The sequence below is a fragment of the Ambystoma mexicanum genome, chromosome 5p (genome assembly GCF_040938575.1).
Source record: "Ambystoma mexicanum isolate Mex_15411 chromosome 5p, UKY_AmexF1_1, whole genome shotgun sequence".
Lineage (NCBI taxonomy): Eukaryota > Metazoa > Chordata > Amphibia > Caudata > Ambystomatidae > Ambystoma > Ambystoma mexicanum.
The window spans coordinates 968,152,147-968,168,037 of NC_090930.1; the positions used below are offsets into that span (position 1 = coordinate 968,152,147).

Genomic DNA, 15,891 nt, shown 5'->3' on the forward strand with positions numbered 1-15,891 from the left:
GACTTTCGTTTGGAGGAAGGAACATGTGTTTACATTTGGGGCCTCATTATGACTCAGCCGGTCTGGAAACAATGGTGGCGGTAAATCCGCCGCCACCGTTGTTTCCGGAACGGCCGATTCCGAGTTCTACAGCCGGGAGGTGTCACTCCCGCCAGGTCTGATCTGGCGGGAGTGACACCACCCGCCTGCAGACGGAAATGGAAACACCGGCTCCATCATAGATGGAACAGGTGTTTCCATTGTCCCCATTGGACTCCATGGGAACGGAGATTTATGGAATGCCGCCCCCGGAATTACCGGGTCACCGGGGTTGTAATGCCCCGGTGATTCCAGCAATCACGGAGGCGGAATGGGATTTTGGGTCCGGTGGCAGCCTGCTGGTTTTTCCGGCACGGCTACCGCTAGACTCGTAATGAGGCCAAATGACTTTTTCTCTGCAGAGAAGTACTTCGTTGTCTCGTCCCAAAAAAGATGGCACACTGATTTACAGCCAGTCAATGTATTCTCCTACTGCTTACACAGAGTTCATGTCTACAATTAGTGTTTGACTCATCACAAAAAGATGATGCAATAAGTTACAATGAATGCACTCGCTTGCAAATAAAATTCGAAATGTTTGTGGTCAGACACGATGTTGGTTCCTTGCGAAGTTGTGACTACAAAGACATGGTGCACACAATTACAACAACTATAATATGTTTTCTATCTCCAAATCTTCCTAAAATGTTGTTTTCCTAACTCCGAAAAGAAATGGCATATGCTTTTATGGCATGTAGTAGTCACAACAAGATGGTTTATGCTATTTCAATTGTATAACTTTCCCTCAAACAAAAGACCTTCGTTAATGTTCTTTCTACCTCTCTCTCAAATGAACAGAGTTGTCATATCCGGCATCACCTTAAACTAAATGACAACTTAAGCTCGCTCCCGCAAATAAAGCATGCTTTAATGTTATACCTCTCCCTCAACTAAAGCCTATTCCATCAGATGTTCAGCTACCCCATGCCACTGGCTGCACACAAATGACACTGTAGTGTAACCATGCAGGATGTTTTGGCCTAGCCATGTAAACAATCCTTCCTGAGGCAAAAGAGCAACCTCCTCATTCATTATGCAGTTCCTAATCATATTTGACCCAGATAGCAAGTGCAACGCTACAGAGCCATTGCATTAGTGCAAGGACAAGCTCCATGGCAAAAAAGACCTATTGCATAGTTGTTTATTGAAGCGCTTTGAAGCACTTCGCCTGTGTATGAGCGCTCTATAAATAAACAAATACATTGGCCCTCATTACGACCCTGGCGGAGTGGGTTTACGCCAGCGGAAATCATGGCGGACCCTTCCGCCCTACTACGAGTTCCCGTAGCGCCATGGAGCCTTTTTCCGCCTGCTTTTTCCGGGCGGAGAAATCCATGGCGCTATGGGACCTTGTTGTTAATTACGCCACCGTAATTTACGGTGGCGTAATTAACGCCTTCCCCACTCCCATTATACCCTATGGGGCAGGAATGGGAATGGGGAAGGGTAAAATGGGGATTGGGGATTTACCGCCCCGCCAAGGTCGGAATGGGGCGGTAAATCCGCCAACCCCCATGGCGCTGTTGGCAGCTTTGCGCCATGGTCCATGGTGCAAATTGCACCATGGATCTCCGCCAGGGTCGTAATGAGGGCCATTGTATTTTGGCAACAGGGCAAGTGACTGGGTCTATGGGAAACATTGCCCTAATTTAAAAACACAATAAAAGATTATTATGTTTGCACTAAGGTAAGATTTGCCCTGGTGCTAATTGCACATGCACTAGTACAAAGTGTCTGTAATACTATCCCAAAAGAAGTGCCAATGTTTAAACGATTGTATATGTTACATGTATTCCAACTAAGCAGAACAACATCATGTTCACTAAAGATCCTCAGTTTTCTGCAACATTTTGATAACGCACATCCTTTTTGCGGACTCCCTAGCAGGAAATGATCAAAAATACGTTTTGTGAAACATTCTTTGCATGAAATGAATCCCAATGAAATCTTTCTTTCTTTCTTACAATAATACAGTTTGACTGTGGTCAAACACAGAAGTCAATGTCGAATGTAGCAATGGCCACATTGGAATGTTCCCGTCGTCGCAGAGCATGGATAAGCGCAGTGTACACTGCCATGAGTAGAAATGGCCCACGATGGATCTAGTACCATTCAGTCTCATGCAGTCAGGATAACTGTGGAGCATTTTAATGAGCTATCTGCAATTACTGCCCTGGGAAAAGATCAAGGGGATGTTGCTCTTGTAATAAAAGAACACAGCCTTTAACGTACAGAGCTTCCAACAGCTTTATGTAAAGTTCCCTTCGTAACATATCAGCTGGCTGTGTATTCATTGATGCATGATGATGTCAAAGGATGGATGCCTGCCTCTGAAGAAAAATCACATTAGGCAACGTGTTAATTTTTACAAGTAGGAAACCCTTTGAATATCAGCTGTACAATTGTTCTGAGTGATGAAAGAGATGTTGAAATCCGATCAGCAGGTTTTGCTATTTTAATTAAAAGTGTCTTAAAAAGCGATTTTTGAGAAAGCTACACTGTGTTTTGTGTGACTGTTCCCATAAAAACGTGGACTCCCTTATTGATTTTACAAGGAACAGGGCTTTGAAAAATCACATTAGGTAACAAGTAGGAAACCCTTTGGATATCAGCTGTACAATTGTTCTGAGTGATGAAAGATGTTGAAATCCGATCAGCAGGCTTTCCTATTTTAATTAAAAGTGTCTTAAAAAGCGATTTTTGAGAAAGCTACACTGTGTTTTGTGTGACTGTTCCATAAAAACGTGGACTCCCTTATTGATTCTACAAGGCACAGGGCTTTGCGCTACATTTTGGGTCTCATTATAAAGGCCAGTGGAGCAGTTAAAAAGTGGGTGTAATTTTACTGCAATGCCGAATTCTGAGTTTTGACCTTAAAGTGAAGGATTGGCCCTCCACAAAATGTTGAAGGTTAATCCTCATCTTTAAGACCAAACATCAACAGCTTTACCACAGTCAAATTACCATTTGTGGTAAATCTGAAAAAATCCCCAATGGGAATTACAAAAAAGGTAGCACAAGCCCCTCCCTAGAAAGAACATGGCTTGATAACCTGTTCTGTGTTTTTTTCCCCCGACGTTGAGCCCGCAGCCATCACTTTTTGCTCACTGTACTTTTCACAAAGGAGGAATACCCATTTGCATATCAGTCTTTGTCCCGCCCACAAGGGCAGTCCAGCACCGAAATGCCAGGCAAACCTATGAACAAGAGTACCAACAGCAACCCCAGACACGCGTTTCAGCCTTGTTGGGCATCCTCAGTGAGGTGGAGCTGTGCCTCTCTGAGCACAGTGAACAAGGGGTCCACGTCTAGGCTCCAGCAGGTAACTACGAGTGACCAACCCCATGTTCCTTGTAAACATACAGAAAAGGTAACAGGCTCCTCTCTAGAAAGAACATGGCATGATAACCTGTTCTGTGTTTTTTTCCCCCGACGTTGAGCCCGCAGCCATCGCTTTTTGCACACTGTACTCTTCACAAAGGAGGAATATACATTTGTATATCGGTCTTTGTCCCGCCCACAAGGGCAGTCCAGCCCGGAAATGCCAGGCAAACCTCCTTGGAACAAGAGTACCAACAGCAACCCGAGACACGTGTTCCAGCCGTGTTGGGCATCATCAGTGAGGTGGAGCTATTAATACCACCTTAATACCACACAAGATACACCAGATGAATGACGTTAACAATGATGATTTTGTGGTAATTTCACGGAAATGCCACTAAAGTATTCCTACTCTCAGACTGTGCAGCTCGCTTGCCTCCTCACGCTTACCTGATTCATAGAGACGCTGGTGCCTCCCTTTGTGCTGGCGTTGCTGACAGCAGGACGACACTGGCAGGTGAGCATGTGGCAAGGTCATTGTGCAGCGTGTAACGGCACATATCGGTGCTGCCATCTCGCAGACATCCTCCGAGTATTGCTGTAAAACTTCATTATGTTCCTGCATGCGTAGGATACTGGAGCACCTCCGTTGAGTTGGCAATGTATGCCACTGTCTAGAACCTTGTTCTGATGGCAGTGTTCTTATTAAACGTTTATACAAAAGTCTGGGAGCCCCTTTACGAGAATGAACACAGCCAAATTACCTATTCTATGGGTAAGTTCCCACTTGGGAGGGTCTACAACCACGTTTTGGATCACTGTATCTTTCACAGAGGAGAAATAACCATTTGCATACCAGTCTGGTCTCTCCCACCTGGACAATCCAACACCGAAATGCTAGGTAATTCTCCTCTGAACAAGCCTTGCCTGCCCTGTTCCAGCTTGTTCCCTTGCCCTAGCCTTGGGTAGCTTCCTCCTTGCTTCACACCCGACTTCTGTCTTGCCTTCCTGCTGCATGTCTTCTTCCTGGCCCTAACCTTGCCTGTCCTATTCCCTGCTTGCTATCTGGTTCTTGATTTGCCTAATTACCTCCCTGCTTGCCATCGGACTTAAGCCGTGCCTTCCTGCTACTGTGCTGCTAACTGGTCCTAGCCTAGCATGCCCTGTTTGTTGTTTGCCTTCTGGTTCCTGGCTTGCCTTCCTGCTACTTGCCTGTTACCTTGCTCCAGCCCTATCACACATAGACCCTGTCTACTACCTGTCTCTTGCCCACTCGTTTTCCCATGTCTTGTCTACCCGTTGCCCTTCAGGCCAACCTTGCACTTCTACAGGTTTCGTACCTACAATGCCCGATTATTCCACCACACTGTGGGACATCATCTTCGCTACATCTACTAACCATCCAATGCCCCCAGTACAGTGTTTGCACTGTCTCTATACCATGAACATTCCAGGTGGCTGTCCAATGGTTTCGGGAGTTGGTTCCACCAATTCCCTGTTGCCTTGCCATGGTTGGGTTGGGGCTTAGCTTTCTGCATTACACTTCAGACCCTGCACAGGAGTACTCAGCCTGAATAACATCAGAAGAGAATCCTCGCCCTACAAAACAAGTATTGGTCACAGGAGGGAGGCATGCCTTGACAAGTACTGGCAAACACATAATGCGGCTGTTCTATTCTTGATGGTCGTGCAGATTATGATACCTCCATCCCCAAGTACCACACGGGTAGAAAGTAAACCACTACCAGTGCAATCTTTGAGGCTACAGGTGTAGAGTGCCGTCATTCTGGAACCAGGAACACCGGAAGGACCCCCTGACCACTGCAAGGCAATGAATGATTAGATCAAAACAGTAGAAATGGACAACAATGCAAGGTGACAATGGAAACGTGCCAGAGGGCTTACCCAAAATGTGGTGACAAGACAAAGTTGGGTGAATAGCGAAAGCAGGAGGGGCCGGCGGCAGCAGCAGGTGGGCAAGGTTCAAGCAGCACTCTGGATGGAAAAACACCTGAACCAAAACATGTAGTACAAAGGATTATCCGTGAGCAATCCAGTAAACAGTCCGAGGTCAGAAGCCAGAAGGATAGCCAAAGTCAAGAGTTCCAGAATCCAGATAGCAGAGCCAAAGGTCATAATACCAGAAGACAACAGTTCGACTTAACTCCAGGGGAAAAAACAAAGAAATCCTTAGAACGTTCCGTGGTCAATGAAGTTCAAAATATCTGAAAAGTCCAAACGCTGTACAGTACTCCAACGAAGCAGCTGTGAAGAGTTCCTTCCGTGTTTCCCCGATCCTTTTGACTGCGTAGAATAGTCACATGACGTGAGTCACAAGGGAAACGTGAGAACTGCGTCACGGGACCCGCGATGTGGACGGAAGCAGGTGCTGGCATTTGGTCACATGACATGAGGTTCTCCGTGCGCACGTGGAATAACGCTGCCTCCGTGCGCCCATGGAATAGCGCTGCCCAGGAGACAAACACCCTGGCAGATGCCAATGTAGGAAGGGCCGTAAGGATCCGGAGTTGCCGGTTAGGCATCTCCCCTGCCTGGTGAGTGGCTGCCACCAAGTGCGTGCGTGGTTGCAGGGACTGCAGGGAACTCGACGGGTGACGGATGCGGGGCCAGGAGGAAGGGTACTAGATGTGGATCTGGGAGACGCGACAGCGGCCCTTTGTGTTTTAAGCATATGTGTGCTCATTCAGATTGTGGTTACTGAAGTCAATGCTTGCTGCAGAGAGACCATTGTGCTTTGGCACCCTAAACAATGAATGCACTCCAATGCAGGGCTAAGTATTCCATCACAATGCTCATGTGCTCACAATTGAGTCAGCATTCAGATCTTGTTATTCTCTGTATTGCATCTAGCAATCTTCTAAGGGAACATTACAAACTACAAATCAAGTGAGACTGTATACGAGTTTGTGATAGTTGTATTCGAATGAAATACACTGAAAATTGAATGATTCTAGATTCTCTCCCGGATTATCGTTCATGCTTACTTTGATAGGCAGTATGTGTTTGATTTTAGCCTATCACTCCATATCCTTGTTTGCAATGTTTAGCTTATGCCACATGGTGCGGGTGTGTTGAATCCCATGGTTTCTCACATGTCATTGACATTAGTGCATAGTTTACGTATGTAAGGAGAAAGGGCAGCATCAGTGTTCCAACATATTCAGGATGGCAACTCTACTAGTTTACATGATGGAAGGCCAATGTGTACCTACTGTTTAGTTTGGATTCTGACTCTAAAATGTCTTAGAGGACTTATCCCACACCTTATTTCATGCAGAGGACACTCCATCACTGTGCACAACTACATCATCCCTGTGGAAATTGTAAGGAAGGCATGGTATCAATAGTAAGACGGACAAATGGTGATCACAGTTCAAGGGTGTTTATTGAACTTGAACAAGGTTTTGATGAATGCCTATCTACTCCTAAATCTACAGATGGGAGCAAGCTACGGCCATCAAATAATAATAATGCAGTCCTTGTGGAGTCTCATCAAAATAAAAGGGCCTATACTAAAAATAAATGATTGCCAATCCTTATCTCTAAATACAAATAATGTGGGGTAGCGTTCATGAAAAAGGAAGAAGTGTTCACAAAATGATATGTCAGGATGTTCAGGCCGCTGGCCTCCCTTTCCCCGTTTTCAGCATGGGACAAGGTGGTTCACTTGAGCATAGCACACTCTCAGTCTTCTTTGGTGTGAGCACACAGTTCTATTACCAGTATCAGGGCCTTCTGTGCCCAAGTCTCTTAAGTTATCAAAGTCTCTTGATTCAGAGGGCCTGATGGACCAAAACAAACCAAATGTTCCTCTCCTCTACCAAGTACTCAAGTTAGGTGATTTACTCTTCACCCTGGATCCCCCTCAGCCGGGCTCAGATCCCTTTTTTATACCACAATCGTTACTTTGACTCACCCTCTTCTGGGCTCAGATCCCTTTCTCCAATGTTCAGAGAATATCCTTTCTCAGGTGACTCACAGTTCACCCCGGATCCCCCTCAGCCAAGCTCAGATCCTTCCTCTTACACAATTAGTCCCCCTCAGCCGGGCTCGGACCATTTGCAGTTCGTATTGGCTATCAAAGACTTTCAAATGTGAACAGGGTTTAGCTTGACCTGTTGCAGGACCACTTCGATTTCACAATTCACAATTTAAATTTGCCACCTCTCAGTTGTATGCCTAACAGAGACCTTCAAATGAGCACCCACGTGGTGCCGGACCACTCTGTATATGGTATCTATCTTGGCTTCAAATGCTCAGTCACTCCTTGGATGTTCAATTATATTTGTGCCTCTCATCACATACGCTTCACACACTGTTCTCTTTAGATTTCTTCATACAATGTTGCTGCTTGCAATCTTGGTTCTAACACAGACTGGTCTGCTATCAGTCTCCCAGACTCATCGGCTGTGCTGACTTTACTGGCGCTGCTTTGTTGTTGGAGCCAAGGACAGTACCATGGCAGCAATCACTCCTCCCCACCTTGGGTGTCGATGTGGGAGAGCCCCGGCTACGTCCGACACACAATGCAAGTTTCTTCAGCTTTAATTCCAGGTCTTATGTTTCTCGAATGTGCGTTAAAATAGTGTTTTTTCTCTGAAAAAGTCAATGGTACTTCCTTCCTTGCAACCCACTCTGGTCTCGCCATCTTTCACCTCGTATTAAACTGCCATCTTGGAACTGTTGCTTCCTCATGTGTTTTGCCTTGCTCAGAGTGTGCTTTCATGCTCTACCTTTTATCTTTGTGGGGAAGTATGATGGAAGTCAGGTGTGTGTAATTATCTGTAATTGCCCGACTTTGCCTGCCCCTTGTGTTTCCGGCATGTCAGGTTTACGGCTTGATGTTAGTCCATTTTCGCTCATTGTGAGCTGTCTGTGAAAAAGTGTTTGTGTCAGGAAAGGGCGGAATTGAGTTCCTAAGTATCCTACTTGGTAAGATGGTGAAAAGGTGTTACAGGGAAGGGGATACTGCATCTCACCATCTGGTGTCTCACTCCCCAAAGACTCCCCGTCCAGGTGATCCTCCCGCACTGGTCCACCCCCAGGAACTGGATTCAAAAGTGATGGCCTTGTCCTGGCCACCTGGATGACAAATCCCCAGGGACTAGCTGGTGAGCACCTTCAGGTTTCTCACAGTATTCAGTATGTTATGTTTGCTGCAATCTATATCTATTAATATGAAATGCTTAGGTATGTTTCTGTACTCGGCTGATGCAATTTATCAGTGTTAGGATTCCCTCTGCTGTCCAAATGGCAAAATGCACCTCTGTGTGCCATTCCAATTCAACAACAGTACCATTTTAACATACACGGGCCCCTTCACCTTCCACTATCACAAACATTTGGAATAATTTCAAGTTACTCCTGTCTACCCTCACTTATCTTCACACAGGGCATGGCTGTTTCAGTGTCGAACAGTTAATTACTGGCTCAACCTATCAGTATCTAAAGAGCAAACGCTGTAGGACAAATACCTCCTCACGAGCTAACACTGAAAATAGGTGCTGTAATTATGCTACTACGCAATCTTTTGCCATCACAGGGACTCTGCAATGAAGCAAGGTTGACAATTACACATCTACAAAGACACATCATAGAGGCCTGTGTAATTGATGGTGGTTAGATACTTTTCTTATAATGTGCATACCTCTCATTCCATCGGTTACAAATATGCCTTTCAAATTCAAAAGAAGACAGTTACCTATACGTTTAGCCTTTCCAATGACCATTGATAAGTCACAGGCTCTTACGCCCCCTTCCTGGAAGCGATCACTGGTAATTCTGATATTTAAGAAGGGGGACAGAAGTGACCCTATGAATTACCAACCAATATACTGATTTTGATGTTTAAGATATGCTAGAACGGTGTATGTTATGCCGGGAACGTCGAGTATTTTAGAAAATGGTCTCTATCTCTCTAACTCTCTTGCTTTTTTCTCTCTTTCTCTCTCTCTCTCTCTAATCACATGTAAAGGATTACAGCAGGCTAATTAGAGGATGCCTAATAAATATGTGAACTGTTAAATTACAAATGACTAATGTGAAAGTAATACTCTACTAAGAGCATGATGCATGAGTTACACGATATGTGAGTATCGGATGTATTTATCATTTTAAATACTGTTTCTAGATTATTGTTGAATTATATACATGCACATATTCAGAACACAAGCCAGCTTAAGGTTCTTCACAAGGGAGCAGAGAATAAGGAAAGGGAGAAGGGGACCCGGTGGAAGGAGAGAGTAGGAAATGGACGGGAGAGAACAACCAAATCCCAGTTAGCAGTGCCGGAGAGAGAGTGTGATATGAGGGGCAACAGCCTATGTGTCATGATTCCTGCCCCTCATGTCCCCAGCCCTCCAAGATGTCAGGCTGGAGCCAGGCCACGATCACCTACATGGCCCTCAAGGGCCTCTCCATCCCTCCAAAGACTCACTTGGAGTCAGACTTGGCGCTTGTGGCACCAGACTCACTCACTCCCATAGGATAACATTGGGGATTGGACTTGTAGTGCTTTGATGGGGACAAGATGGATGCCCCCACATATTTTGGTTCCCGGAACTGCATGTGCAGTCTAGTCTTTTGGGTGTGGTTCAGCCCAGAGACACCTGGCATACCCAGAGACTATTTAAGCCATGCCCAGGCTGAGAAACATGCTTTGTGTTTTTCTGCACCTGCAGCGTGACACTCACCGTGTTTGGATCGGTCTCCAGTAGGCCTGCATCTTTCTTCTGCGCTCAGCTCCTGCAAGAACAAGAACACTGTTAGGAACAGCCTTACCTTGCGGTGCTTCCGCCCATCATTCATCGCTTCTTCTGTTCTGCGGGCATCTTCGGCGGTATCATTCCCATCCCGGCACGCCGCTTCCTAAGGAAAAGGGAAAAGAACAGAAAAAAGGCATTAGTAAGCATTCAGCAAATCTTTGCTTATTTTTAAAGACTGTATGAGCTTCAAACGCTTACCTGAATCCCAGCCGCTCTGGAGGAACTCTGTCTCCGGAACTTCTCTTCCATCTGCAAGAGGGAAAAGACACTCCGGATTAGCGTGGAAACATCTAGAGGCGCCACATACCGCGCTTACTCACCGCATTTCTTCTTCATAACCGGCATCCACGCTGAAAACGTCACAGCACCTAAAAGACACAGAAAAAAAAACTCAGTTCAATACAAATACGAAAGGGTTGCATCGCGCTCTCACTCACCTTCAGTGCTATTCATCTCAGCAGCACGTCGCCATCCCTGGACGCCGGCCATCATCTAAAGAAGGAAAGGAAACAAAGTTAGAAAACTGTTCAAAAGACTCATTATACTTACCTGTCGGACTCTTGCCAGTGAAGTAACTAGGCAGCAACGAGCCTGCATCAATCAACGTGTCCCTGCGCTGAAAGCAGGACGGAGAGCACACTTTCCAAGAAAACAAGGTGAGCTGTGGATCAAAGGGAAGGGTTGGACCCCGGGGAAGAAGGGGTTCAAGCACACAGAGACAATAGGGAGTTAAACTCTACCAATCCTGTGTTTCAGGCCCAGTCTCCAGTCGAGTAGACTCCAGGGAAGGGTTCGAGGTCGTAAGAGGTCAGAACAGGCTGAGTGACATCCCCGTGGATACCAGGTGAGCGTTACACCATGGCCATCTTAATCACTTTTGGGGTACGGGGCACAGACATTGTTGGGGCACCCCCTCCAGTGAACTTGGGGAATTAAGGGATCCAGACAGATTGGAAGCAAGGAGAAAGCTACACATACCATAGCATACATAGTGGATGAAGATTAAAAGCTACCAAGAGGTGTCTATACGTTGTTTATATCCTTAAAGACTAAACATTAGAAGAGAGACATGGCTACCAAGTATTGTTGCCAATCAGAGAGCAAGGAAACAAGTGCTTTTGGTGTGCAATATGTAAATGCTCACTATTATTATAGAGGAAGCAACACTGTAGCCAGCAAAACCACAATTGATGCTTTCCGAGGATCATACCCTCAGAACGAAATCACTCTCATGGGTGACAATTGTGAAAGGTTTAGGGACTGGCAATGTTGACAGGTTAGAAAATATGAGATTAAATGAGATAAGGATCACACATGGTTAAGAATGTGCACTGGGATTAGCGCTCAGTATGCATTTTCTGCACCTTACCACTTTCTTTTCAAGTTCTTACCATCAACTAAAATAATAAACAAAACTGTAAACTGACTTGGTAAGTACACAAACCACATAACCCAACATAACCATTTAAAAAAAAATATTATAAAAGGGTATTATGCAAAATGGGAATGATTCTAGCTTCATGGTCTTCATCATCAAGAGAAGTATAGAAGAACCAGCATTCTAATTGATATGATCTTAAAATATTTATCAGGGTTTCTGTTTTGTATTTTAAAGCTTTAAATATGCCCAAAACACAGGCTTGTGAATTTGTCACTTATAAAGGTGTAGAAAAACCTTTGAGTTGGACAAAAATGCAAACCCGTTTTTTGTGTGAAATGAGCAGACCTTAAATGTGCTTGCCAGAGGCCTGAAATATGATGTATGCTTTCTTCTGCCTCGAACCCCCTCTCTTCAAATGGCTTATATAAAAAGAAAGCTCAGGCAATGGGCTAAACAATGCCACCAGCCGGTGAGACTGAAAACCTGTTCACAGAAGACAGCAGAGTATGGTCAGTGAAATAAGATGATGTGTACAGGATCACTGAACCGTCTGCTGGTAAAGCCAAGATACAATAATGAATGCTTTGGTTCCACAGTCTTGAACTTGGCTACCTAATCACCTCTACAGTCTAACAATCCACATTAGGGGTGGCTGTCTAGGTGTTACAGCCACCCACCCGCCTGAAGAAACCAAACCTTGACTACACTGATGCTATGTTTGCTTATATAGCAACCACTATGAAGTGTAAGTACATTGCTGATATTAACACCTGTTCTACAAAACAAAGTACATATAAATGCAGGTTTATCAATTTCAAACATAGGAAGGTGAGCCTTGCTGGAATTTGGATTTGTAATATTGTATTTTAACACATATCTCTGCAGTGAGAGCTTATCAAACTGAGCTTTCTTCTGAATCATTGCAGCACTGAAATGTATCAATATGTATTTCAACTTTGGCTATTGCACATGATCAATATGATCCTCACAGAAAGGTGGGAATGCTACATGAGCTGTGCATAGTGTATGCGCAAACCACTTATACCACACTGAACACAGAAAGCATTACAGGATGAATTAATCAAAGCAGAGTGTACTTGTTAACAACAGACAGGCACTAGATTTAGCCTGAGCAGGATGCCATAAAATATTCTGACGTGTGCTATATATGTTTGGTGAACAATGAAAATTGACTTCTTCAGATCAGGCAGCCTTGTGGGACCCCCTCCAATGTGGGGCCCAGGGACAAGTGTCCCTTTTGCCCTCCCATAAAGATGTCCCTGCAACAGCCCACATTCATTGCCCCTTGACCGATCCTGCAGTTCTATCCAGAGTTCAGCTGTGTTTAGTGCTTTCCCGACAGCGAATGGGAGTGCACATTTCTTTGTTTGAGGCACAAAAAAGTACATGTACTGTGGCACTGCAATTTGATATACATGCCATAAAAATAAACAATGTTCATTTATGTGTCAAAAAATAATTCAAGCATGTCGCTTCATCATACAAGCTCTTCTGGAGTGTATCTAAGCCTTGTGGGGTGTATCTAAGTCTAAGAGTTCATTGGACAGGTACTCAAGTTGTCCAATGCAAATGACGAAATTAGGAACCAGCGTTGACTTGTAGTTGTGCATTTATAAATTATACAGGAATGCAAAATGATACATGCTCACAATGCCAGAATTTGGAGTCATAATTTGAGAGCTCTATTTCAGCAAATTGGCATGAAATAAGAGTGTAAATAAAGTTGTGGGGTGACAAAAGTAGGCAGGGGTTTATCTGCATTGCTAGGGTTGGAATGTGTACAGCAGTTATGTTGCTTGCAGCGTAGTGCTGTGTGACAGAAGAGGAAACCTGTACCTATGTGCATATTTGTGAGGTGTACATAACATGCACCTAGCTGCAAAGTAGCATAGCACCGTACAAAAAGGGTAGAGAACAGAGAAAGAATAAAAAGTCAAGTCAGAGGAGAGGAGTCAAATTGATCGGGCTCATCCCGTGCCAGGTTTTCAAATATGTCGATCTCCAGATATCCTTGTGGTACTTGCATGAATATGTCCACATTCTAACAGATTTAGTTCTGCTTTTTTTCCCTGCGATCCATTTAAAGAAAAACATTTATTTGGGTCATTGAAACATCTTTATTTTAAAATAAGCCGCCCTGCTTCCTGTTTTTACTGATTAACTGATTTGTAAACCGAAAAACTGACGGAAATCAATCTGTTTTGAATCTCGGTGTATATGAAAAACAGGGGAACACAGGTCTCCCCGCTTAGTTATTGCCTACAAGCACACATCTTGGCAGACTGGCAGCATGGATAGTGTTGAACAGCAACCAATATCCCATTTCAAGCAGTTTAAGTTGCGCGTGAGATGGGTACAAGGTCATTACCAGTCAAAGGAGCAGACATTTGTTTTAAATGTCAGACTGGACATTGAATGGATGGATAGAACAGTTTCATGTCTGTACTCTGTGTTTGTGTGGGGTGGGGCATAATTTTCTATTTCGATACATGTGAAAAGTAGTAGATGGCAACTAATTTTTTATAAAAAAAACTGTGAATGTGGATAAAAACAGATAAAATCACCAACACATTAATATGGATTGAGAGTGAAATGTTTCAAACATAAATACCATAAAACTTGGACACATATCCAGAATGCCTAAACACTCGAAATAAAGGTTCCCCAGCATTGGATCTTTCATAGATTCAGATGCTTGAATATTCCCGGTCGTCAGACTGGGAATCCTCAGTGATAAAAATAATATATATATATATGTTTTAATATACGCACATTGCTTCATAGCAATGCATGCACATAGCTCATTATGGCCTATGAGCCATTCTATTGTGTAGTCCCTCCACGTCACTTTGGTCCTTTATGACCCCAACCAATGAGGTGGCAGGGCTTAAGCTTCGCGCCCCAGGCAGCCATCTTCAGATTTTTCACCGCAGTCTAATTGACACAGGGAATCCTCAAACTCGGAGCTTTTTCGAATTTACTTCAAATTTCACAGTAGTGTATATTTGTATATACTCTACCACTTTTCCCCTGAATAGGGGCTATCGCCACTGGTTTTTGACCCAGAATACGTCAAGTGAACGTTCTCTTCCGATGCCTGACCATCAGACTACCAAGAAGCCTTCCCTGTTCAGGGATTGCACGAGGTGCAAGCGAAAGGTGGTTTACATGAAGGATCCCCATGATCATTGTATATACTGTCTTTATCCTCATGACATCGAAAAATGTCACATTTGCAAGTCTTTTTCAACTAAAACCTTACAAGACAGGCATAGAAGACTTCTCCTACATTTGGAAGCTAAGGAACTTTCTTCTGATGAAGAATCTGCAAAGACAGCCCCTGTTCACTCCAGCAAGTTGGCTGAGAAGCAAACGTCTAAAAGAAGGGCGTCTTCAGTGGAAAGGAACTCCTCTCCCACTCCCAAAAGCAAGAGGAAGCTGGAAATTATATGTTTCCTTCCTCCCTGGACTCTAAAAGCCATAAGATGAATCCTTCTATGGCAAAAACTACCTCCAAAGGTAAGGAGGATTTTGCAAAAAAACGGGGGGGTGGCAGTCTTCCACGGAGAGGCCGTCTACGAGCAGCAGTAAAGGTAGAGGCCCGTTGTCCACCAAGCCATCGACGGCATCCTCATTGATGACTACCACGAAAACTGCATCGTCCATGACTAGGTCCTCGTCAGCGAGTTTATTGTCCACGCAGAAGTTACCATCCACGAAGCACTCGTCGACGGAGAAGTTACCATCCACAAAATCTTCTTTCATGCACTCGTCGACAGATAAAGGCAAGCCACCGTCCATGAAATCCATGTCCACGGATCCGCCGTCAACGAGGCCGTCGTTGATGAAAACTTCGACCACGGCTCTGTCGACGGCACCGCGAGTTCCATTACCGACAGAAGAAGTAGGGCCCAAAATGCCCCTCGCTGACGCCACTGTTACACCAACCAATGAACACAGTCTCCCTGAGTCTTTAGAAGCACCACCTCAGTTCGTGGACGATCTTGAACCACAGGGAACGCAATTATCTCCCTTAGGAGAAATGCCAGAGCTGCGTTACATTATCCTACAAGAGGCATTTTCAGACACTGAGTTTGTTGAGGAACAGCACTATCTTACGCCTAAGGAACACAGTCCTCCTTGGCAAGCTACTACAGACATGCCTGCTGATCCTGATGATCCTGTGCTAATGTTATCAATGGAAGGATCATTGAAGAGTTCAACAGATGACACAATGAAAAAAGCAAGGCAACTGTACCGAGTGAGTCTAACCCTCCGCAGAGGGATTTTTCACCTCGGCAAGGC

The 15,891-nt window shown here is 44.6% G+C and overlaps 1 protein-coding gene across 1 annotated transcript in view; it reads right to left on the bottom strand.

The window, feature by feature from the left end:
* The window catches only part of ABCA13 (ATP binding cassette subfamily A member 13), a 2,251,223-nt gene that overhangs the window by 1,247,322 nt on the left and 988,010 nt on the right, over window positions 1–15,891 (bottom strand). The window lies entirely within an intron of this gene.